The sequence below is a fragment of the Mastigoproctus giganteus genome, chromosome 3, assembly GCF_048544385.1.
Source record: "Mastigoproctus giganteus isolate SK-2022 chromosome 3, ASM4854438v1, whole genome shotgun sequence".
Lineage (NCBI taxonomy): Eukaryota > Metazoa > Arthropoda > Arachnida > Uropygi > Thelyphonidae > Mastigoproctus > Mastigoproctus giganteus.
In genome coordinates this window covers 52,810,349-52,834,024 of record NC_143577.1, presented here as the reverse complement: position 1 = coordinate 52,834,024, position 23,676 = coordinate 52,810,349, and the positions used below count along the sequence as shown (strand labels likewise).

General features: G+C 36.6%; 1 protein-coding gene across 1 annotated transcript in view; it reads right to left on the bottom strand.

Annotated features, from left to right (window-relative positions):
* The window catches only part of LOC150087965 (uncharacterized), a 58,892-nt gene that overhangs the window by 18,999 nt on the left and 16,217 nt on the right, over nucleotides 1-23,676 (bottom strand). The gene's annotated exons all lie outside the window — the stretch shown is intronic.

The following is a 23,676-nucleotide window of genomic DNA, read 5'->3' as shown; positions in this document are numbered from 1 at the left end:
ATTAGCAACTAAGGCCATATTGCTCCGGGGATATGCGGTGGTCATTTCCTGACCTTTCCGCATCCTCCATATTTGGTGGTCATGGGCTCGAACCCCGGTCTAATCAAGAAGCGTGTGCTAAGCACTGCTACTCCTGCATACATGGCTATGGAGGCAGAGAGAGAGAGAGAGAGAGAGAGAGAGAGAGAGAGAGAGAGAGAGAGAGAGAGAGAGCCCTAATAAATAACATCATCAAATGCGGACATTATAAGAACATCAGAAACAATTCCACTCAGACATAAGGGACGTGGGATTTGAATGTAATCAGTACAGTGTGTTAGTTGTCTGACGGCACCAGGGGTTCGGTTCCCCCCATCTCCACATGTGATCAGTGAAATGTGTACAGGAAGGGGAGAGGAGAGATGCACTTGGTTAAAAGGCACATAGCATCTAAGGCAGTACACCCAGATGATGCAAGTGGCCAGTGCAATGTTGAGTCAGTTTCGTGTGGCACAAACACTGGAAAACTAAATTAAGGGTAGGAGTTTGCTATAGGTCAAATGACAGTGATGAGTATGACAGACACCTATACAGACAAAGAGCAGGCTAGCATATCTTAATTGGGGATTTTAACTTTCCAGATATTAACTGAAACTAGTGATTTGGTTACTCACAGATTAATAGAAATTTTCTGGATTTATTGGATGACTTCTTTCTACAGTAGCCTTTCAGAGAGGCAACAAGAGAAAACATTATTACTGATGTCATTATCAGCAGTAACTCATCACAATTAAGAATTTCCAGATAAAAGAATGACTAGATAGTAGTGATCATAATATATTGATGTGGGATTTACTTAAAGATATAACTACTGTCAAAGGTGAAGGGAAGGGATTTTGCTTCTGTAAAGGTAGCAACAATGAACTTAGTCTTTGAATTCTTTTCAGTGGGACCAAATGCTGATGTTAACAACTGCAAATTACAAATGGGCAGTATTCAGAGAAGTAATCATAGAAGCTACTAAGCTCTTATACCATCTCAACTGTTCAAGGTTTAGACCAAAACCAATGTCAAATCAACTAATGAGATTAGTGGCAGAGAAGAAATGTGTGCACAGAATGTTTTTCTTTGGCTAAGAATACAAAGAAAAATAGCAAATAACTGCTTACATTAACACCACAAATAAAGAGAAGAACCATATTGGCCAACTAGATATAAATGTCATAACTAGTGATGGGCCAGTTCAGGCTGCTGACAAACTTAAAAAATATTTTGAATTTATATTTACCTATGAAGGAGCTTTTGCAATGGGAATACCAAAAGTGAACCAATTTATCACTGAGGACAAAATGATTTTGTAATAACCGAGAATAAAGGGGAAGAGAAATCGTTGAAGTAAAAAGTAAAGAAGGAATTTTTTTCCCCTTCTTTTTTATGAAACCCCCAAACACGAGAGGTATTAGAACCTATAGTACTTAGTACAGTGCTTGGGCTGGAGGTTGAGAAGACAAATGAAGATATTTATTGACATTAGATTTGAATTTCTGTAGACTGTAATTTTCAGGAAATACGGTATGAAGGAAGGTTGTTCCAGAAAATAGCAGTTGAATGAATAAACAAGGAAGATGAAAAGTTGGTTCTGTGCGTTTGAAGTTGGACAGTAAATGGATGTTGGCTGGTGGCGGCATGTGTTCGGACTGTTTTGAAAGAGAGAGAGCGGGAATTATAGAAACCAATTCAAAAGAACAGTGCCCATGGAAGTATCTGTAGAAAAGGCATGCAGCAGAAACAGTATGTCTATGAGACAGAGAGTGGAGAGACTTGTTAGAGAAGAATCATTAATTAACCTACCGTCCTCTTCTGAATGGAATCTAGAAGCCTGAGAGAAGTTTTGGGGGCTGTTGTTGTCATTTTTTGGTTTTTAGGAGCATTAGCAACTAAGGCCATATTGCTCGGGGGATATGCGGTGGCCATTCCCTGACTTTTCCGCATCCTCCGTATTTAGTGGTCACGGGCTCAAACCTTGGTCTAATCAAGAAGCGTGTGCTACGCATTGCTGCTTCTGCCCACCTGGCTACAGAGGCACCGGTTTTGGGGGCACCACCCCAGATGTGAGAACAATATTCCATGATAGGACAGATTTGCGATTTGTACAGAGTAAACAGCTGTTTGGAAGAAAAGTAACGCCGACAGCGAAAGAGAAAGCCAAGTTTTTTAGATGCAGAGGAAGCAATATTTGTAATGTTGTTGTTGTTATTTGGTTTTTAGGAGCATTAGCAACTAAGGCCATATTGCTCCGGGATATGCAGTGGTCATTCCCTGACCTTTCTGCATCCTCCATATTTGGTGGTGACGGGCTTGAACCCCGGTCTAATCAAGAAGCGTGTGCTACGCACTGCTGCTCCTTCCCACCTGGCTACGGAGGTGCCTAATATTTGTAATGTGCTTGAGCCAAGAGAGATTAGAAGTCAAGGTAATCCCCAAAAGAGATATATCATTTTGCCTAGAAATCGGAGTGTCACCAAAGGAAAGCATAGGAGCAGAAGAATCCTTTTTGTGAGATATAAGACAGGACTGAGTTCTAGAAGGATTGAAATCAACTAAGTTGTCTTTGCCCCCACTGGAGAATTACCTGGAGATCAGCATTTAAGGAACTGATGGCGGATAAGTTGAGGCTGACTGAGCAGGGCAAGGTTTTTCAAAATGGAAAGTGGAATGCAATGTGCTATCATCAGCAAAACTATGGATAGGATTTCCGGTCAATGGAAGAAGGTCATTAATATACAAGAGGAAAAGAGTGGGAAAAAGAACTGAACCTTGGGGGACACCAGCATTAGTGGAGAAGTTAGAAGACAGAGAGCCATCTACCATCACCCTCAGTGAGCGATCAGAGAGAAAACTGGATAACCAATAAAAAAAACAGTTGGCAAACCATAAGATGGAAGCTTGTTTAGAAGACCTTTATGCCAAACATGATCGAAAGCCTTTGAGATGTCAAGAGCAACTGCTTGTGTTTCACCAAACTTTTTGATTGAATTTGTCCATAAATAGGTAACATAAGCCAGAATATCACCAGTGGATCGACACTGACAGAATCCATACCGGCGATCATTGATCAGACGGAAGGTTTCTAGGTAGTTTTAAGAGCTGGCGGTTAATTGAGTTCTCCATTACTTTAGAAAGAGTAGAAGTAATTGCAATGGGACGATAACTGGATGAGAGGAACTTGTCGCTCTTTTTAGGAACTGGCTGGATATGAGCAAATTTCCAAGCAGAAGGAAAAACAACTTTGGAATAAGAAATTAAAAAAAGGTGGCAAAGAACAGGAGTAAGTTCAGAAGCACAGGTTTTGAGAATAAGTGAAGAAATACCATCAGGACCTGGAGCTTTCTTAGCATCAAGATTCATCAAAATCCTTCTGACATCCTTTTGACTGAAGACCACAGGAGGCATTGAATGGAATGTGTTGGGAATGATGGCAAGTGCTTGGAGCTGAAGGGATTTATCTAGTTATACTGAAAGTAGCAAAAGACGTAAGCAGGCCTTTGGCCATAAATAGAGTGCATCCTTGGATTTGGGGAGGTCCCTATAGACTGGAATGTGCAAATGGCTCTCCTATTCACAAAGGAGGATCAAAAGACAAAATCAGTAATTATTCACCTATAGGCTTGACCTGTTTCAGTGAAAATAATGGATTTATACAGAAATCACAGCATGAATAAGTTAAGTGGATATCTTGTCTGACCAATCTGATTAACTACTATGATCCAGTAACAAAGGAACTGGATGCAACAAATAATTTTGACATCACATGATCAGATTTCAGTAAAGTTTTTGGCACTGTTCCACTCGAAATAGGGTGCTGTGCAAATTAGAACAGTGCGGAATTTTTGATAAGTTATGGCTACCGCTAAATGGATGGCTGAGTGGTAGAAAACAGCAGGTGGTCAAACGAACTCTACTCCTCTCTGACTAATGTTATTAGGAGATTCCCTCAGGTAGTATGGCTAATGACAAGAATCAAGGCATACTGTAACAACACCTAGAAAAATTATACAGGTGAGCTGAGATATGGCAACTTCAGGTTTAACATCAAAAAAATGCAAGGTACTGCATACTAAGGATGTGCAAAAGTAAGGAACCAACATACAGTCATACTGTGTGTGGGCATATGTTTTTAAACTTTCCCTAATTCACACAAAAACTCTACTCAAATTACTATATTGGGAATCAAGTGGCAAATCACTCACAGTAAGGTGGAAGGGAAAAAAAAAAAAAAAAGCCTTAAACTACAATCTGAACCTGGCAATGGCCTCTAGATCATTAAGTGATCCTCACATCAATATCATGAACTATGGATATTACAGATTAATGCACAAAAGTCATGGTCAGTTGCTGATGAAAGAGTAATCTGCAACAAAGAGATAATGTACATATTCAAGAACCACATGCAAAGAAAGGTAAGCTGGTTGGGTTTGCACTTTTCATTTAGGGTAACCTGCAGGAACAACAATTTATGGAGGTGCATGCAATTATTATTTTTAACAGGTATAGTGATTACTACTATTTTAATAGGATACAGTGATTTTCTATTCACATAACATGCAGAATCCTTCTATTTGCTGTCAATGTACTATAAGCATGATACCAGCATTGACCCTACTTGAATTATATGGAGCTAGCACTTAATAAGCTAAATGGAAACCCAATATTTATAAGTACAGTCAGTCCTCGTATAGCACGATAGTTGTGTTCCTAGAAACCCTCGTGCAATATAAACAACAGGCCTTATGGGAAAAATAGGGTTATGTGCCGACCACCCAAGATTGAACACACATTGGTAACCAAAACATTACCAGACACAATAAATAATCGTAATAAAATACTTACGTATTTTATAATGATTAAAATACGTAATAAAAAATAAAATAATTTATTATTATATTATATTATAATATAATAAATAATACGTAAGTAATTTTTACGAATAAAATACATATTTTTTTACGACTATTACGTAATAAAATGTTGCTAATGCTTTTGCTTCTATCGTAAGCAAACTTGTTTTTTGTTTGATTTTCTATCCAAACAGATGACAGCCGTTCCATCTCTTCGAATTCTTATGTCTTAATCTAATGGATTTTATTTAGACTTTGAGTTGTTCCTGCTATGAAAGTTTTTTTTATTTTCTCTGCATTCTTTCTAATTCTTGGCGTTGCCTCATTTAGGCCTGTAGCACGTGCAATATCACATGGTCTTTCATTTCACTCAAAGCGTTTCACAATTTCATATTTTTTTCTCTATCGACAGAGGCGGACTGGCCACAAGCCTTACCGGGGGGGGAACCCCGGTGGGCCGGGGTGATTTTGGCCATAAACGTTAGTGTGAGGCCACTATAAATTTTCCCAGGTAAGAATTTTTGACCCAGTCCACCTCTGTTTATCGATATCGCTTTTCTTTCTCTCTCTGAATCTGCAGTGCCTTCACCAATGCTTCCTTTTAAGTATTTTACTCATTTTTAGGGAATAAAGCACAATTACAAAACGAGGAGGCACGCTTGATACACATAAACAAAGCTGCGCGCATGTAGCAACTGAATAAACAACACCGTAAAGACAGAGACAACTCTATTAATTAACACCTCACATTTCAACCAAAGCACATTTCTAGGGGTTACTACCATAAATCAATAAAAACAATTTCCAGTTGCGTTTCTGCCAGTGGAATCTGTTATAAGCTGGTAGTAAACTCGATCTAATTGCATTTGCGATTATATCGATAGCTGGAATTGTGTTAGTTTTTACGTTATTATGGTGAAATGTGTTTCCCCTTCACTGATATAAAACACAAATACATTTTCAGAATCTTCTCTTCATTCCTATCGTGTTACTTTCAGTTGGGGTGATTCTGCATTCAACTGCCATTTCTTGTAAACACAAAGGCGAATCATGCATAAGCGAATTCGGTTCGTGTTATATAAGATATCGTTCCCCTATTTATAAATCGTGTATGATCGAATTCGTGTAATGTAAACACGTGTTATACGAGGACTGACTGTATAGACTCAAATGCAAAACGCGTGTCATAATACAGTGGCATTACTGACAATAAAGGCCAACTTCTGAATGAGTTGATAATGACCCAAGACTTAGTTGCTCATAACCAACTGACAAAAGAACACACTTCTAGACTATCAAAGGGGTGTCTAATATTGACATGACCATATCAAACTCATGGTACCTAACTGGGCTGTCAAAGCAGACTGGGTAGGTAGTGACCATTGAGCAATTTGCATTGACATAGAAATTGTTGGCAGAGATAGGCCAGACTGTCGAGCAGGACAGTTATGTTACATTGTGGTAAAATGTGTAAGATAAGTTTTGTGGAAAAATTCAAGCAAGGTCAAGCAGAATATCTAAAGTGACTCTAGTGAACACAAATGGGGAAGATATGGTAACTTTATTATAAAATTCCCTTTATGAAACATCTACAGTGTCAAGGTGTAGTACCCAAACCAAGTGGTTGACCAATGAGTTGACTCGACTTCAGAATGATGTAAATAAAGCCAGAAAGAAATTCAGCATTGAAAGCATATGAGTAATCATGAAGAAATATCTGTGCTCAAGAAGGAATATGTTGCTTTATAATGTAATTATGTTCATCTGATTGCAAAGGGGAAGTTTGAGACTTGGTTAAAGCTACAGAGAATCATATATAAAATCTCTGCAGGGAAATTCACCTGCAGGAGACATCTATTCCACAGGAGTGGGAAGAAATGAGACCTAACTGGCATAGTAATGTTAAAGCAATTTTGGATCACCTGGTTAGCTGCAGAAATAGTAATGGTGATGAAAAGACCATAACTAGATTTGGGATTAGCATTCTTAGCACATATGCTGAACCAACTGAATGTATTCAAATATACACATTTATCACAATTAATTTTATGAAAAATAAATCCTGACCTTAGCCGAGAGAAGTTCACACTGATAATTTGGTTGTGGTATTGACATCAACACTGAAAATAATTTATTCTGTCAATGTACCACCTCATTAATAGCTTCATAATAAAATTGTCCGAGGGGGGGGGGGGAACTTTCTCACTTTAGTGAAAGTTAAAAATAAATTTGTAAAAAAATAAAATGATTTCAGACATCTGGATACATATCATTCTTCTGTAAAAGCATTACTGGAAAACATGCTATTATTTTTTTATAAAGCTTTTTTCTATTTAAAAAAAAAAGGGGAATAGTAAGTTACACAGCCAAAATTAAATTAGAAATTTCTAACTGCACTAGACAAAAGCTAAATTTCAAGAACTTTATCTTTATGGTTAGTGATCTCGCCTGACTTAGTAACTGTTTGGATTAAGCAAGATTTCCTCTGAACAACAACCCCCTACTATTTTGTGTACAGCTTTGTATAAACATATTTGAAAACACATTTATCACAATGAATTTTATGAAACATAAATCCTGATCTTCGCAGACAAACGTTCACACTGATAACTTGGTTGTGGTATCGACATCAAAACTTTTATTGAGGATTTGTTAAATGAAAAACAAATTCAAAATCCAACTGAATTGCAATTATAAAAGTTTGTATTTCATTTAAATAATTAAATAAACTTAAAGTGAAAAAAAAAAAAAAAATACAAAAACTTTGTAATTGCATTTGTTTTTAAAAACAGACAGTGCGACATTTCAATAAATATATTTCTGCACAATGATTGTTTTATTTCAAAGTCCTGATCCATCTGGAATAGAACCTTTTGTTTATTTGCACAGTTTTTTTAAATCAAATTATCTTAATAAAGTTCTTATACCCTTAATCACCTAATGTGTCTGTTATCACTGTTAATGAGAAATAGATGTTTCAAAAGTGCAGCAATACCGAATAAACATTAGCAGCTTTACAATCAACTTACATTAATCTAGTGTACGAGGGGGTATCAAAAAGTTCGTACCCTTACCTCGAAATAATAGCCCTAGAAAGGTGAAATTTTACAGGAGCTTTAATCCTTTTCTATGTACTCTCCATGTATAGTAACACATTTCTCCCATCTATGGATCAGTTGTTTAATGCCTTGATCATAGAAGTCCGCACTTTTCGCCTGAAACCACAATTCCACTTCATTGATGACTTCCTGAGACTAATCAAAGTGGCATCCATGCAATGGTTTCGATGTTGCTAGGTCAGAAAAATAGGATGGGTGCTGCAATAGTTCAAAGCTGCACCGGGCAACAAAGTTGGTTTTGGCAATGGCCACGTGAGAAGGTGCATTGTCTGACAGAAGAAAGACACCATTGACAATCACCTCCTTTGCATTGTTAACATTCTACACCTTTTCACCTTCAAAGCATCGTGTAACTTTTTCAAAAGATTTCTGTAGTATTCTCCAGTAAGTGTGGAACCACAAGGTGGGTAATCTGTCAGGATAAACCCTTTTCTGTCCCTAAACATGGACAACATCACCTTGTCACACATCTGTCACTCAACACCAGCTGCTCAACCTTTGTGCCTCTGTAGCCAGGTGGGCAGGAGCAGCAGTGCGTAGCACACGCTTCTTGATTAGACTGGGGTTCGAGCCCGTGATCACCAAATACGGAGAATGCTGAAAGGTCAGAGAATGACCACTGCACATCCACAGAGCAATATGGCCTTAGTTGCTAATGCTTCTAAAAACCCAACAACAGCTCAACCTTTGTAACAGTCTCACTGTACTGGAACTCCCATTTCTACTTTTTTATAGTGTCATAGGATGGACAATTCTGCACATACACAGCTTTTATTTCTTCGTCAATTTCCTGAGCTTTCTTGCCCTGCAAATGCACGAACTTGATCACTGCTCGATACTCCACTTTGTCAAGCATAGCATCCTTTCTCAGATTTCGGGCTCCACCTCTGGTGTACGATCACCTATGGGAATGAAATTTCACATGTTAGTTACTGAATATGTAAACAACTTATATTAAAAACAGCATCTTCCTACTGATGTTTTATCTAGGTCAGGGTATATAAACCTTTTGATACCTCCTCATATGTGTGCTCTAATTTCATGTATTGCAGATTTACTGTTTTAAAACTATAAAACAGTTTTAGTTTTTTCACTCATTTGAAAATGTTCTATTAATTATTCTATTGTTCTATTAATTAAAATTCGCTAAACTTAATTACGAAATACTGAACAAAAATAAACAAGAGAAACAAACAACAACAACAAAATTTTTAATCATATTTTTAAGAATTTAAGGTCACTTAATAGCCATTAATGCTCTTGTTTCATACAAATGCAATGCAGGAAAAGCTACTTAATGGTATGACCAGAAAATTTCATGACATTTAACCAGGAATTGTTTTTCTATTAAACAATAGTTCTAGTTAACGAAATGTCACTTCCTTAAATCACATTTCATTATATTCTGTAAAGGAAAAGCACTGGGAGAATACTCAATTTTAAAAAATATACACATCAACCATGTTATTTATGAAAGTTCACTCAGTAGCATCAGTGCAGGACCTCTTTCCAAACTAACTATTTATTTGATTCCAATGTCTGAAACTTTCATTACCTATTAGTCAAATTTTCATTTCTGCAGTTTTTAAAAGTGAACAGTTATTGTTCACTTGGAATTATATAAGTAAAGAACTTATCGTGTAAAAATAAAGTGCAGCCATTATCAACCCACTGCAGGATGGAAGCCTCCTCAACAATTCATGCTGAGGGAAATGGACCATAATCTGCCACGCTGGTCCAGTGCGGGTTGGCAGATCAACCGTATTCAGCAGTCAGGGGCTTGAACCCCGGTCTACTCAAAGATCGTGTGCTATTGCATTCCCGCTCCTGACCATGCAACTATTTACTGTTTTTTCCTTCCACTTCAACATGCTAGTTTCAGTCTCATGTAAACAATAAGGGAAAGTCTCGTCTGACAAATTTGATTGGATAATATGATGTGGTTACAAAGGAACTGGATGCAAAAAATAATTTTGATATCATATACTTGAATTTCAGGAAAGCTTTTGACACTGTTGTGCATGGAAGACTACTTGTGAAATATTACTTTACAAATATTGATATCAAAGTAGAACATATTGAGCATTGTGGTATTAAGGGTAAGTTGCTACAATGGATAAAAGAGTGGTTAAGTGGGAGAAGACAGAGGGTGGTAATCAATGGGCACTGCTCTTCGTGGACTAATGTTATTAGTGGAGTCCCCCAGAGATCGGTATTGGGCCCACTGTTGTTTTGTATATTTATCTATGATAGTGATGAAGGTATATCAGGCTTAATGTCCAAATTTGCAGGTGATACAAAGGTTGGCAGGGTTGTAAATGACAGTGTGCTACTGCAACAGGATCTAGAAAATTTGGGCAGAGAAGTGGCAACTGAAGTTTAACATTGACAAATGCAAAGTACCGCTATGGGTAGAAGTAACCCCAGAGGAACGTACCAACTGTGTGGTACTACACCTAGGGTGGTAGAAAATGAAAAAGACCTTGTGGAAGTTGATAGCTTAAATAAATTCAAGGAGGAACTGGACAAACATTTAGAGGGAATGGTTGTGTGAATTTTTTTTTTTTTTTTTTTATGGCTGATGCTACATAAGCTCATACGCTTGCTTTCTTGCATCACATGCCTCTATTACTATTACTAATGCATTGCTAAAATTAAACTCTTTATCACAAAAATTTCTTGCGATGACTAACAAACTGTAAAATTTAAAATAAAAGAGATAAAATACAATAAAAATACAATCAACTATGGACAAAACTAATAAAATATACAGTAGCTTTTGAGACAAAGTGCATCTTCATCGGCTTCACTGCTAGAAAGTTTTGTGATATGCAACCCGAAGCTCAAGGCCTGTTTTCCAAAGAAACTCTTTATTGTACAAAATGTGTTTTTCATCTTGATCATTATTATTTGTCTGTTTATTCTTTTACTTATCTATATGTAAAAGAATATTTTGGAATATAGTGCTTTTTCATGTGCACATTTTTTGCTTTCCGCAAGGCGGGGCTAACTGCTATTGGGTCACACTGCAACAAAGTGATTGACAGGTCAGTCTCAAAAACCACGCCTAGGCATGTCACTCAAATTAAGCTTGTTTGTTTGTTTTTATTTGGAGCATTAGCAACTAAGGCCATGTCGCTCTGGGATATACGGTGGTCATTCCCTGACCTTTCCGCATCCTCTGTATTTGGTGGTGACGGGCTCGAACCCCAGTCTAATCAAGAAGCGTGTGCTACGCACTGCTACTCCTTCCCACCTGGCTATGGAGGCGCCTCTCAAATTAAGCTGCATATACCACAGCGATGACTCATTACCTGATAGCATTTAGTAGCATTATGACATCGCACAATGTTGACAGTTCTGCTGTTGTTAATTGTGGGGTTTGATTTTTAGTGTTTTTAATTTTAGAATTCTACATGTTTCAAGGCAACTATTCAATTTTTTCAAAAGTTTCTTCAGCTATTAGCAATGTTGTTAATAATGGCAGTAACAGAAAAGAGAAAGATCATATCAGAAAGGCTGAGAAGAAAAGAAAAGAGCTTAAAGCAGCAGTTAAAAATCCTTATACAGAAGAAAACAAAGCGATTATAATAAGTTAAAGGCTTTGCAATTAAGAAAGGAAAGACAGAAACCAGCAAAAACAATGACTCACAAATTGTTGATAGATCTACTGAAACTCCAATCGTTGATAAAAAAGAAAAAATTCATAAAAAATGATAAAGTGGTAAAAGACAAAAATGATCAAATAGAGATTCCTGAAAATATTCACAGTTCAGGAAATTAAATACATGACGTTTTTGGAAGTATCGAAACTCCTTTGGAAGAAAAGTTTAGTCACAACAAATAATACTGTTAACTGAATGAAAATATTTTATCTGAAATTAAGATTCCAGGATAACTGAAAATAGTTTATTCATCAGACCAAATTATGACAGACAGTTGTAATGCTGAAGAATACAACCGTGTAACACCCAAAACACTATTCTCTGGAGCTTTCAGGTTTACCTCCACATAAATTATTATTAAAGGTAAACACAATTGTTATGGTTTTAAGAAACTTAGATATAAAAAAATGACTACGTGTAGTGAAAATAAGGAAGAATTGTTTGTTTTGTGAACACGTTATAAGTGACAGGGCTGGATCTAAAGCATATATTCCACGGATTTTCAACGAACACAGTTTCCTGCAAAATTGGTTTTAATATGATAATAAACAAAAGTCAAGGTCAAACATTATATCTAAGGTTGGTGTTGACATAACATCACCATGTTTTTTGCATGGACAATTGTGTTGCATTAAGTAAAGTGAAGGCAGCTAAAAATCTCATTGTATTAACGGAAAACGAATGAAAAAAACAAAAAAATTAGATAAGAAATGTTGCTTATAATCAAATATATAATTGATGGTTTTGTTATTAATTTGATTTTAGATAATAAAATATAATTTTTGTACATCTTTTGATTATTAGAAGGGGATGTAGGAGGTTTCCCCCACTAAAAAAAATAAAAATTAATAATAAAATATTAAAAGGGTTGTGGGGATTTCCCCACACTAAAAAAATTAAAATATAAAAAAGAATAATACAGGTTTGTGTGACACAAGTCGGAGGGGAGCGAAGCGACCTTCTGACTTGTTTGACAAAACTTTAATACAATAGAGTATCGATAATCCGAACTAATTGGGACTTCTGATTTGTCAGGACTTTCTAATTTATCAAAAATACTGTTCTGGAGACTAAAAAAAAGTTTAGTAAATTTGGAAATAAAAATACTGGCTTTAAAATCTGAGCAACTGCCTAATTTTTTTGTTAAAATCCAGTGCCTTTTCACACAACAAAGATCCAGATATGGGTTCTTCTAAACTTCGTCTCTGTGTGAACCACAAATAAATGGCATAATCAAGGGATTTTTTTTTTTTTTTTTTTTTTATGAAAACCCCAAATACAAGAGGTATTAGAACCTATGGTACTCAGTACCGTGCTTGGGTTGGAGAAGATGAAAGAAGATATTTGTTGACATTAGACTTGAACTTCTATAAACTAATTTTCAGGAAATATGTATGAAGGAAGGTTGTTCCAGAAAACCTCAGTTGAATGAATAAACGAGGAAGATGAAAAGTTGGTTCTGTGAGTTTGAAGTTGGACAGTAAATGGATGTTGGTTGGTGGCAGCACATGTTTGGACTATTTTGAAAGAGACAGCAGGAATTATAAAAGACAATTCAGAAGAACAGTGCCCATGGAAGTATCTGTAGAAAATGTTTTGTTTGTTATTTGGTTTTTAGGAGCATTAGCAACTAAGGCCATACTGCTTCGAGATATGCGGTGGTCATTCCCTGACCTTTCCGCATTCTCATTATTTGGTGGTCACGGGATTGAACCCCAGTCTAATCAAGAAGCGTGTGTTATGCACTGCTACTCCTGCCCACCCGGCTATGGAGGCGCCATCTGTAGAAAAGGCATGCAACAGAAACAGTACGTCTATAAGACAGATAGTGGAGAGACTCTGTTAGAGATGAGTCATTATTAACCTAACTGCCCTCTCCTGAATGGAATCTACAAGCCTGAGAGAGATTTTGGGAGCACCACCAAAAATGTGGGATCAATATTTCATGGTAGGGTGGATTTGAAATCTGTACAGAGTGAACAACTGTCTGGAAGAAAAGTAATGCCGAGAGTGAAAACCAAGTTTTTTTTTTGATGCAGAGCAAGCAATATTTGAAGTGTGCTTGTGCCAAGAGAAATTAGAGGACAGGGTAATCACAAAAAGAGATATATCACCTTGCCTAGAAATAGGAATATCACCAAAGGGAAGCATAGGAGCAGAAGAATTCTTTTTGCGAGATATAAGACGACTGATTTTTAGAAGGATTGAAAATCAACTAAGTTTGTTGTCTTTACCCCCCTGGAGAATTACCTGGAGATAGGCATTTAAGGAATTGGTAGCAGATATTCAAGAAGTTGAAGCTGATTGTGCAGGGCAAGGTTTCTCAAACTGGAATGCAATGTGCTATCATCAGCAAAACTATGGATAGGATTTCTGGTCAATGGAAGAAGCTTGGAGTACACCAGCCTTAGTGGAGAAGTTAGAAGACAGAGAGCCATCTATCCTCACCTGCAGTGAACGGTCAAAGAGAAAACTGGATAACCAATTACAAAAAACAGTTCTCCAACCATGAGACGGAAGCTTGTTTAGAAGCCCTTTATGCCGCACATGATCGAAAGCCTTTGAGATGTCAAGAGCAACTGCTTGTGTTTCACCCAACTTTTCCATTGAACTTGTTCATAAACGGGTAACATAAGCCAGAATATCACCAGTGGATCGACACTGACGGAATCCATACTGGCGATCGTTGATCAGACGGAAGGTTTCTAGGTAGTTTAAGAGTTGGTGGTTAATTGATTTCTCCATTACTTTAGAAAGAGTAGAAGTAATTGCAATGGGATGACAATTGGATGGGAGGGATTTGTCATCCTTTTTAGGAACTCGCTGGATATAAGCAAATTTCCAAGCAGAAGGAAAAACACCTTTGGAATAAGAAAGTGAAAAAAGGCAGCAAAGAACAGGGGTAAGTTAAGGAGCACAGGTTTGGAGAACAAGTGGAGAAATATCACCAGGACCTGGTGCTTCCTGAGTATCAAGATTCATCAAAATCCTTCTGACATCCTTTTGATGGAAGACCACAGGAGGCATTGAATGGAGCATGTTGCGAGGTATTTTTCCAAGATCATTAATACAAGAGTTGGAAGAAAAATGGAATGCTAGCAGGTCAGTTTAGCCTTGGCTGAAGTGACAATAGAACCATCTGGTTTTCACAGATGGTGGAAGCAGAGAAGGCCAAAAGTTGCGGCCAATAGCTTTGGCAAGAGACCAGAATGCTAGGCTACCATTAGGGCAAGAAGGAAGTTTTCTATTTTAGCCTATTCAAAATCTAGTTTGGACTGATTAATAACTGCTTTAAAATTGTTGTGAGCTTGGTGTAGGCAGAAAATGAAACTGAAGAACTGGAAACAAGCCAATTACAATATGCAACATTCTTCTCTCGAACAGTCTTAGCGCATTTATTGGAAAACTAAGGCATAGATAAAGGACGAGATTTAACGTGGGGTGTGGAATAAAGGATTCCATTCCTACAAGAATAATTTCACTGACACGATCTAGCAAACGTTGACATCACAAGTTTTGAAACAGTAATCCGACCAAGGAAAAGAAATCTCACAGGTCATCCCATTTTGCATTTTTGTAAAGCCAAACAACACGAGGTTGGGAATAGTCATGAGATAAAGGCTTCATTGGAGAAGAGACAATCACCAAGTTGTGATCTGAGGTGCCTAAAGGACCACTCACTTTGACCATGTACTTAGAAGGGTTGTTTGTGAGAAAAAGATCAAGCGTGTTGGCTGCATGGTTAGGACTGTATGGTATTCTGGTAGGTAAACAATGTGTGCAAGGTCATTAGTAATTACAAAGGCCTCAGCATCTCGACCAGCTGGGGTCTGTGTGACTAGAGAATGGAAGCCAACTGGAGTTGTAAACATTAAAATCACCAAGGAAAATTACATCACTGTTAGGAAAGTTGACTGGAGAAAGTCAAGTTGCAAAGACAGGAAGTCAAAGAGCTCCATGTGATTAGTGGAGTTGGGAGAATGGTAGAGACAACAGATGAATTTGACACAATGAGGTAGAGAGATTTTAAGCCAGAGAAGATCGAAAACAGGAGATTATAAATTACCAAGTCTCTGACAGGAAATATCGGAACAGACATATGTACAAGTACCACCTTTGAGGTGAAAGGAATCATACAGCGAATAATTTGGGCAACGAAGGTGAGCAGTAGTTGAATCAAATGATAACTGAAATTATATCAGAAAAAGTACATGGGGTTTGGCAGACTGCAAGTGGAAATGGACATCGTTGAGATTAGAAATGAGACCACATATATTTGTGAAATGAACCAGGAAGTGTTTGAGAGGTTTAGATCTTTTCACAGATAAACTTACTCAATTAGTTTGTTTGTGTGTGTGTGTGTGTGTTTACTTAGACCACATATATTTGTGAAATGAACTAGAAAATTTTTGAGAGGTTTAGATCTTTTCACAGATAAGGCTTGCTCTATTATTTGACAATTCATGGTGTATTCAAAAGTAAGAAAAAGTGGAGGGGGGAGAACATACTGTATAATGTAATGAAATTTTTGGATATGTCATATACATGGTAAGAATATACCCAGATCCTTGACCTAACGTAGCCTTCACAATGCCTCCCGCATACACACTATTTGGCCTCCCACCAGTCATTATCTGGCAGAGTAGAGGTAGCAAAGTTATATAATAGCTGATCCGGAAGCCTCTTAGAGATTTACCAATAAGTTCAGTCCGGTGTACTAACTAGTGGCAGGCCTGCGAACACCATTTTAGAGCCGTACCCTCGAAATGTAAGGAAGTTGGGAACTCGCCATTGTGTTCATTCTAACCTCAAAAGACATCAGCCATACTACATGATGGGGAAGTGTTGACTGGAACTTACCTCTCGAGGTTAAACATGGGTTCCACCACTTTAAGCCTCCAATAAGCAAAGTGGTGGTATTACACCGGTTGATGAGAGTCATCTACCACCCAGTATTGCCTGGTGACACAGAGGGGCAGCATTCCTCCTGTGGTGTGGGCGCCACACCTCGACCCATGCTTGCTTACCAAGGTTCACACCTGGGTGGTCACCCACAGTGTGCTTGCACATGGGGGTTATACCCAGGATTACTAACAGTCCCACCATTATGAAGGTGTAAGCAGAGGGTTTGGCTGTCACAGACCATAAGGGCTTCACAGAAATTGGGTCCACTTTACTTGAGTGTCATCCGAATATCAGTTCCATCAGCGTTTTAGACTCTCAGGTAGCAAGCACAGATTCTTTTAACAAGCGTTAAAAGGATTTAACGAAAAAATTGCAAAATGATTTTCCTTCCTGAAGCTGACAACGCTTCAGGAAGAAAAATCATTTTGCAATTTTTTCGTTAAATTCTTTTAATTAATTTTCTTATTTTTAATTGCGTTAAATTGATTTTTAATTATTTGTTACTCTAATGTACGATTTTCAATTTTTTCGTTTTAATTTCTGGAGAGTATCATACGGAAGTGTTCTACGTACTATATTGAGGTAAACTTCTCTTATTATTTTACAAAAAATTCAACTATACAGTAACGATGCAAATACTTATTAAATGTAACTAATGTCACCTTTATTAATTGTAATCCAATAGTAAATGATCAAGCATTGGTGTACTTGAAACAGAATTCAAAGAAACCAAAAAAAACATTTTTCATAAATAAACTAATTTGGGCAGTTGTCGGGTGCCACACACCTGCATTCATTACAAATAGGGATACAACTACTGCTGGGTTCAATGGTTTATTAAATCCCTAAAGTACAAATTAAACAAAAAATTTAAACCTATTTCTTACCAAGAAGAAAGCCCAATATACTAAATAATACTGTAATCTTGTTGCTGTTTCAGATCCAACTTTGGATATCCATTATCAAGATAAAGCTAAGTGAAAGAAAAGCATAAAATAATGAACTTAATCCAGCAGTGGTGACACCCACATTTATAGCAAAGACAGTGGCAGGGCACCTGACCCCATCCAGCATTGGTTGCACCCTAGTTTCTTGAAATATGGGTTGTGGATATTTTTCTTGGTGTGTGTATGTGTGTTAGTGAAAAAGATTTTTGAATTTTCTTTAATTCTATCCAACTTTAAATTTTTTTAATGAAAAATTTGAATATTTAATAAATGATGTGCTTTCTTTTTAATAGAAAAATTAATTCTGCTGAATATGTAAAAAAAGTTAGTCATAAAATATAAACATGAAACTAGTAATCACTTCCACTTTCCAATGCAGGAAAAGTTAAGAGCATAAAAATTCAAAATCACACGAACATATTTCTACTTATATATTATGTATGTAACCAGAAATATGCTGAAATTTTTATTAATTCAGCTGAAAATGGAGAGAGGGACAATCTACTTCATTTTTTTACACTTATTTCTTTTTCTTTATATATATATATATATATATATATATATAGGATGTCCATAAAGTCCATGTGAACTTTAAAACTGCAATAACTTTAGGTTTCATACAAGATTAAAAACAAGCTGTAAAATGCATTAGAAAAGTAATTTATTCTAGTTTTTATAAACAAAAATAAATACTTGATTTACTCTAATTCTATTCCCCCCTCCAGACAGGCTATCCTATAAGAGATGGCTTCAATGGAAGAGTAAGTGAACTGTATCCTCTGGCTAGCAAGCTTAAATCCATATCAGTGTTAGAAAAATTTTCAGCAAATTAAACAAAGGAAGCATCACACAGAAATTCAATTTCACGCCGATGAAGAATTTAAGGAGACTGGTTCTGTTAATGATAAGCAATGAACTGGAAAACACTGATTAAACAAGGAGACTGTGCACCCATTGAAGAAACTTTTCAGCAAAGTCCAAGAAAATCACTAAGACAAGCATTTTTGGAACCCTATTCCTAGAGCAACAGTGCACAAAATTCTTAAAGTGAAGTTGCACAAGGAACCTAACAAGATTCAAGTGCATCGAAAGTCAACATCAGTGTGCCCTTGGAAAAACAAGCATAACTGGTGCTTTCTTTTATTGGTGAAACAGTGCTTAATAGTAATAATTATCTCAGTTTTACCTTGAAATACTACAGGATTTTTTTTTTATATTCCTGAACTAAGACAATTTAAGAATTGAAGCCAACACGGTTTGTCAACAAATTGAAGCACCTTGCCACTTTGCTTGGAATGTTTGACAATTTTTAAACAGTCTTCACAAACAGACAGATTGGCAGAGATGGGCTAACTACTTGACCAGCTCACTCACATGATTAATCCCAATGGACTTTCTCCCATGGAGGCTTGTTAAAGTGTGGTTTACTCCTGAAAACCTTGCTCTTTAAGCAATCTTCATACCAGTACCACAAATGCAATTAATTCAAAATTCAGTGGTTTTACACAGACACATCACTAAAAACCAGACTTACTTATTTACAACCTAAGCTGCTGTTCAAGAAAATAATTATACAAGGGTTGCAGGAAAGAACAAACCTTCTGTGAGTTCTCAATTGTTTTCAGCTAATTATTCTGGGAAAGTTTAAAACATCCCTCCCAAGGCTGCAGCTATGCTTCATTTGAAAGTTAGAGCGTAACTAGTAGGTCCGTACTTATGAACAGGCATGAGGCGCTAGTCTGGGGCCTCACCACAGAGGAGGCCCTTGCAGGATCTCTGTAATCTTAATTTTAAAGCTTTTTTTTTTTTTTAACACCCTGGTCCAAACTAGGGTCCATTTGTACCTACCATGTAAACAGGCAGGTGAAATTTACTGAAAGTGTGGAATTCATTTCTACAAAGGAACAGATTAATTTCCAGGATAAAGGAAAATCATTCTCTCCTAACTGTCTAATAGGGTGCTTACACTAGAACACAGGTTTCCCATGGCGTATTGCCCGCATCAGGCCTCAATCTTTTCCACTAGCTATAGACACAAGAAAGCCAGTTGACCAGCACCACTTCTCAGTACAGTATGTGGGAGAGGCAGTTGTTACAGACACCACTAAATTGTGGAATGTTAATCCCTTTAGTTCTTAATTTGTGCTTTATACAGCAGCAGCTCTATTGCCTAAAGGCCAGAGATGCAAACAATATGTACCGAGGTCTCTCGAAATCCATTCATTATATGGAAATATTTTAACTGAACCACTCATGAATTTGAAAATCTGCATAAGCTAAGATCCAAAAGCTGTAAAATTTATTCAATTTAGCAGTTGATTTACTTCAATGTGTAATACTCAAGAGTGCACAGATTGAAGTAAATATAGGTACGTATCTATATCTTTGAAAGTAGTGTTGTAATTTTTATTCTGTTGTAACAGAAAATTTATATATCATACCCAGAAGTGGACTGGCCATAAGACTTATTGGGGAAATCCTGGTGGGCTGAAGGCCAGAAACCAATGGAGGCTGGTGTGATTTTCAATACTACACTCTGACCTCTGATACATTCTATTTGTCTTCCCTGGTAAGAATTTCTGACCCAGTCCGCCTCTGATCATACTTATGTAATGTTTCGTTATCTATTTTAGCTGTGGTATATATTTCATTTATTGAAAGTTTTTTGGTTTCTCGCTCTTAAAATATGAATTGATTCAAGTGTACTTACTTATTTAATTTTTTATATTGAATCAATATCATTATTAGTTATATTATTATTTTGAATTAATTTTTAAATTGTCAACAAACAATGAATTAAATGAAGTAATTAAAACAATTATAATTAATATTTAAAAATATATTAAATGTTAATTATAATTGTTTTAATTACTTCATTTAATTCATTGTTTATTGACAATCCGTAGCCAGGTGGGCAGGAGCAGTAGTGCATAGCACCCGGTTCTTGATTAGACTGGGGTTCGAGCCCATGACAACCAAATACGGAAGGTCAGGGAATGACCACTGCATATCCCTAGCCCGGATAAAGGGTGGGGGTTGGCGTCAGGAAGGGCATCCGGCCGCAAAAATTTCATGCCAAAACAATAAAAACGCTGACCTCATATATAATGGGAAAAGACTAGGAAAAAAAAAATAATAATATTTAAAAAAAAATTATTAATCATATTAGCAGCAAATTTTTATATGAAATGAAGAAAAAGCAATTTTCTTTCTTTTAAATTGTTCCTTTACCAGCTTTGAAATTAACTGTATTGAATATGCTGCTAGAGGAAATATTAATTAATTATAACTTACTTTCCCAAAAATGGTTTGCCATTTTAATATTTTTATTTTTTAGAATAATGTAATGTGAATAAACTAATGGAGCCAAAAAAACCCACAAATGGTTAATTTTTTCTGACACTATTAAGTCGGTGTATTGTTTCATTTGTTTTATTTTTGACCTCATTAAATAAATTTATAACTGGATTCAACGCCTGGAAAAATGTATGTAGAGCTTTGACTGCTCAGTATTATAGCCATTAATTAACCTAACAGCTTATAGGCATTAATTAACCTAATTGCTCTCTTTTGAATGGAATCTAGAAGCTCACGAACAAGACGACACAATATATTAAAAAAAATTGTTTATCCGCAGAAAATCCATTTACATTAAAATGAATCAGTGATAGCCACAGCAGATTCAGCATTGAAAAGAGAATATAAAAAAATTAAAGCTCTTATTAATATTTCAACACCTGAACACGAAAAGCCATTTAGTCAGAAAGCTCAGGGGCCTCAAAACACCCAAGTACGGCTGTGGTAACGTTCGTGTTTCCTTGAAATGGAATGGACACTACTTTTTTTTTAATCCATAGGGTTTTATTTGATGTTACTTCTAGGAAGTGAACTAAACTAATACAGAAGAGGTTTAGGGCCTAAATAGATGTTATATGAACTAATGGAACTCGTGGCAGAGAAGAAAAATGCATGGGATGCATATAAATCATCAAGTGACACAAAAGCCTATGGTAGATGTAAGCCGATGTGTAATCAAGTCACAAAGGAGGTTAGGCAGATTACGAGAAATCTTTGGCAAAGGATGCAAAGAAAAATAGCAGAGTTCTTTCCTTATGTAAACTCTAGAAGGAAGGGGATGTCTTCATGGACTAATGTTATTAGTGGTGTCCTCCAGGAGTCCCTTATTGTTTATTGCAACAGGATCTAGAAAAGTTGAGCAGATGGGCTGAGAGTTGGCAACTGAAGTTTAACACTGACAAATGTAAAGTACTGCATATGGGTAGCAGTAATCCCAGAGTAACATATCAACTGTATGGTACTACACTCAGGGTGGTAGAGAATGAAAAAGACATGGGGATATTTTGTGGTCAGATATGAAGTTTTCTGAGCAGTGCTGACAGTCTGCAAGAGTAGCTCATGGTGTCTTGTCAATGATATACAGCAATTTTTCTAGCAGGGATAAGGAAGTGATTTTCCCCTTGTATAAGGCAATGGTCAGGCCACACCTTGAGTACTGTGTACAGGTCTGTAGGCCTCATTTTAAGGATGTAGAGCTCCTTGAACGAGAGCCTTTGTTCCTTTCACCGAGATTGGTGAATGGAACAAAGGGTTGCTCTTACAAAGAAAGTTCTGCAAATTGCAGCATCTAGAGACTAGGCACCTGTGAGGTGATCTGATCAAGGTGTATAAGGCCTTGAATGGTTTGAGCTAGCTCAATGTTGATGGTATTCTTCCTGTTGCCCAAATTAATAGCCTGAGGGTACGTAAATTCAAATTGAGGAAAGACAGTTGTAGAACAGATGTGCAGAAATTTGTCTTTGGCCAGCGGGTGGTTGATAGTTGGAACACACTTCCATATGTGTCATTGCAGAAGTTGACAGCTTAAATATATTCAAGGCAGACAAAAAATTGGAGTTAATGGATGGGTGAAATGAGAACGGGGTTTTTTTTTTTTTTTTTTTTGGCTGATGCTATATAAGCTTGCTTTCTTGCATCACATGCCTCTCTACCAATGCTAATGCCAAGAGTGTTTATCCACCAGAAGCATCCAAACAACGGAATTGTTCCAAAAGTTTTAACAAACATCCATTTTTTTTAAAAATCGTATAATGATCTAAAAATTATTTGTTATAGTTTATGGTGTGATCTACCAGGCTGTGAATGACAAGCTCGAACAATCCATGCAACACAAACAGGGTGGTACAGATCATAACAGTCAATCACAGGGACTTCACAGCAGTCTTGCTGATGATGCACCAGCTGTTTTAAAGGGTTGAACTGCAATTGCGCAAAACATATACATTATTATACATCCTACTCCTTAATCCATATGATGGTTGAGAAAAAAAAAAAAAAAAAAAAAAAAAATGTACCAGAAGCGTTGGGATTGGATCATGTTGGAGCAAGAGAAAAAGACATATGGTTACTTTCCAGCAAAAAATTGGAGGTATTGAGAAAAACAAATCACAGTAAGGGTGGACTGGCCTTGGCAGCTAGTGTTGCCAGGTCCAGTCCACCGTTTTTCCATAAATAGGAAAAGTGCAAAATCTTAGTCTTTCAAGGGCATCAAAGCTTTCCACATGACTTAGCATGCAAAAAAACATTCTTGGACCACTCAAAACATTTTGGTGTGTGGTTTAATACTGAAGTAAGGGATAACTCCAAAAAGGTTGGGCTGAAAAACTGCCCTGCTCACCCTCCAATAGAAACTCATTAAGGAGAATAGGAATATATTTTTTTGTATTTAACCTCAAACTGCACATCTGATTCAGTCAATGGATCAAGGCATAATTAAGAATTTTAACTCCCCAACCCCACCATCAGAGATATAATTTTTGAAATGCAATCATGTACACAGGATTGAAGTCAATCCATAGTTTTAAACTTTTATATTGCAGCCATTTTCCAATATTTCTTTTTCATTTTTTTTAATAATTATCAAAACTACATTGACTAAATACAAAATATCACCTTCAATTATTAGAAGCTTTCTTTTTAAAATAATAAATTCTGAAGGAAGCTAAATTTTTCGGTTATTTGTACACCTCAACTTAAAAGTAAATAGCATAAAAATAAATATTCCTCACTGAATTCATCCTGTTAGTAAAAAACAGTATTGTCTTTCAGAATATCTAATATCGCATCCATATCTATAGTAGTTATT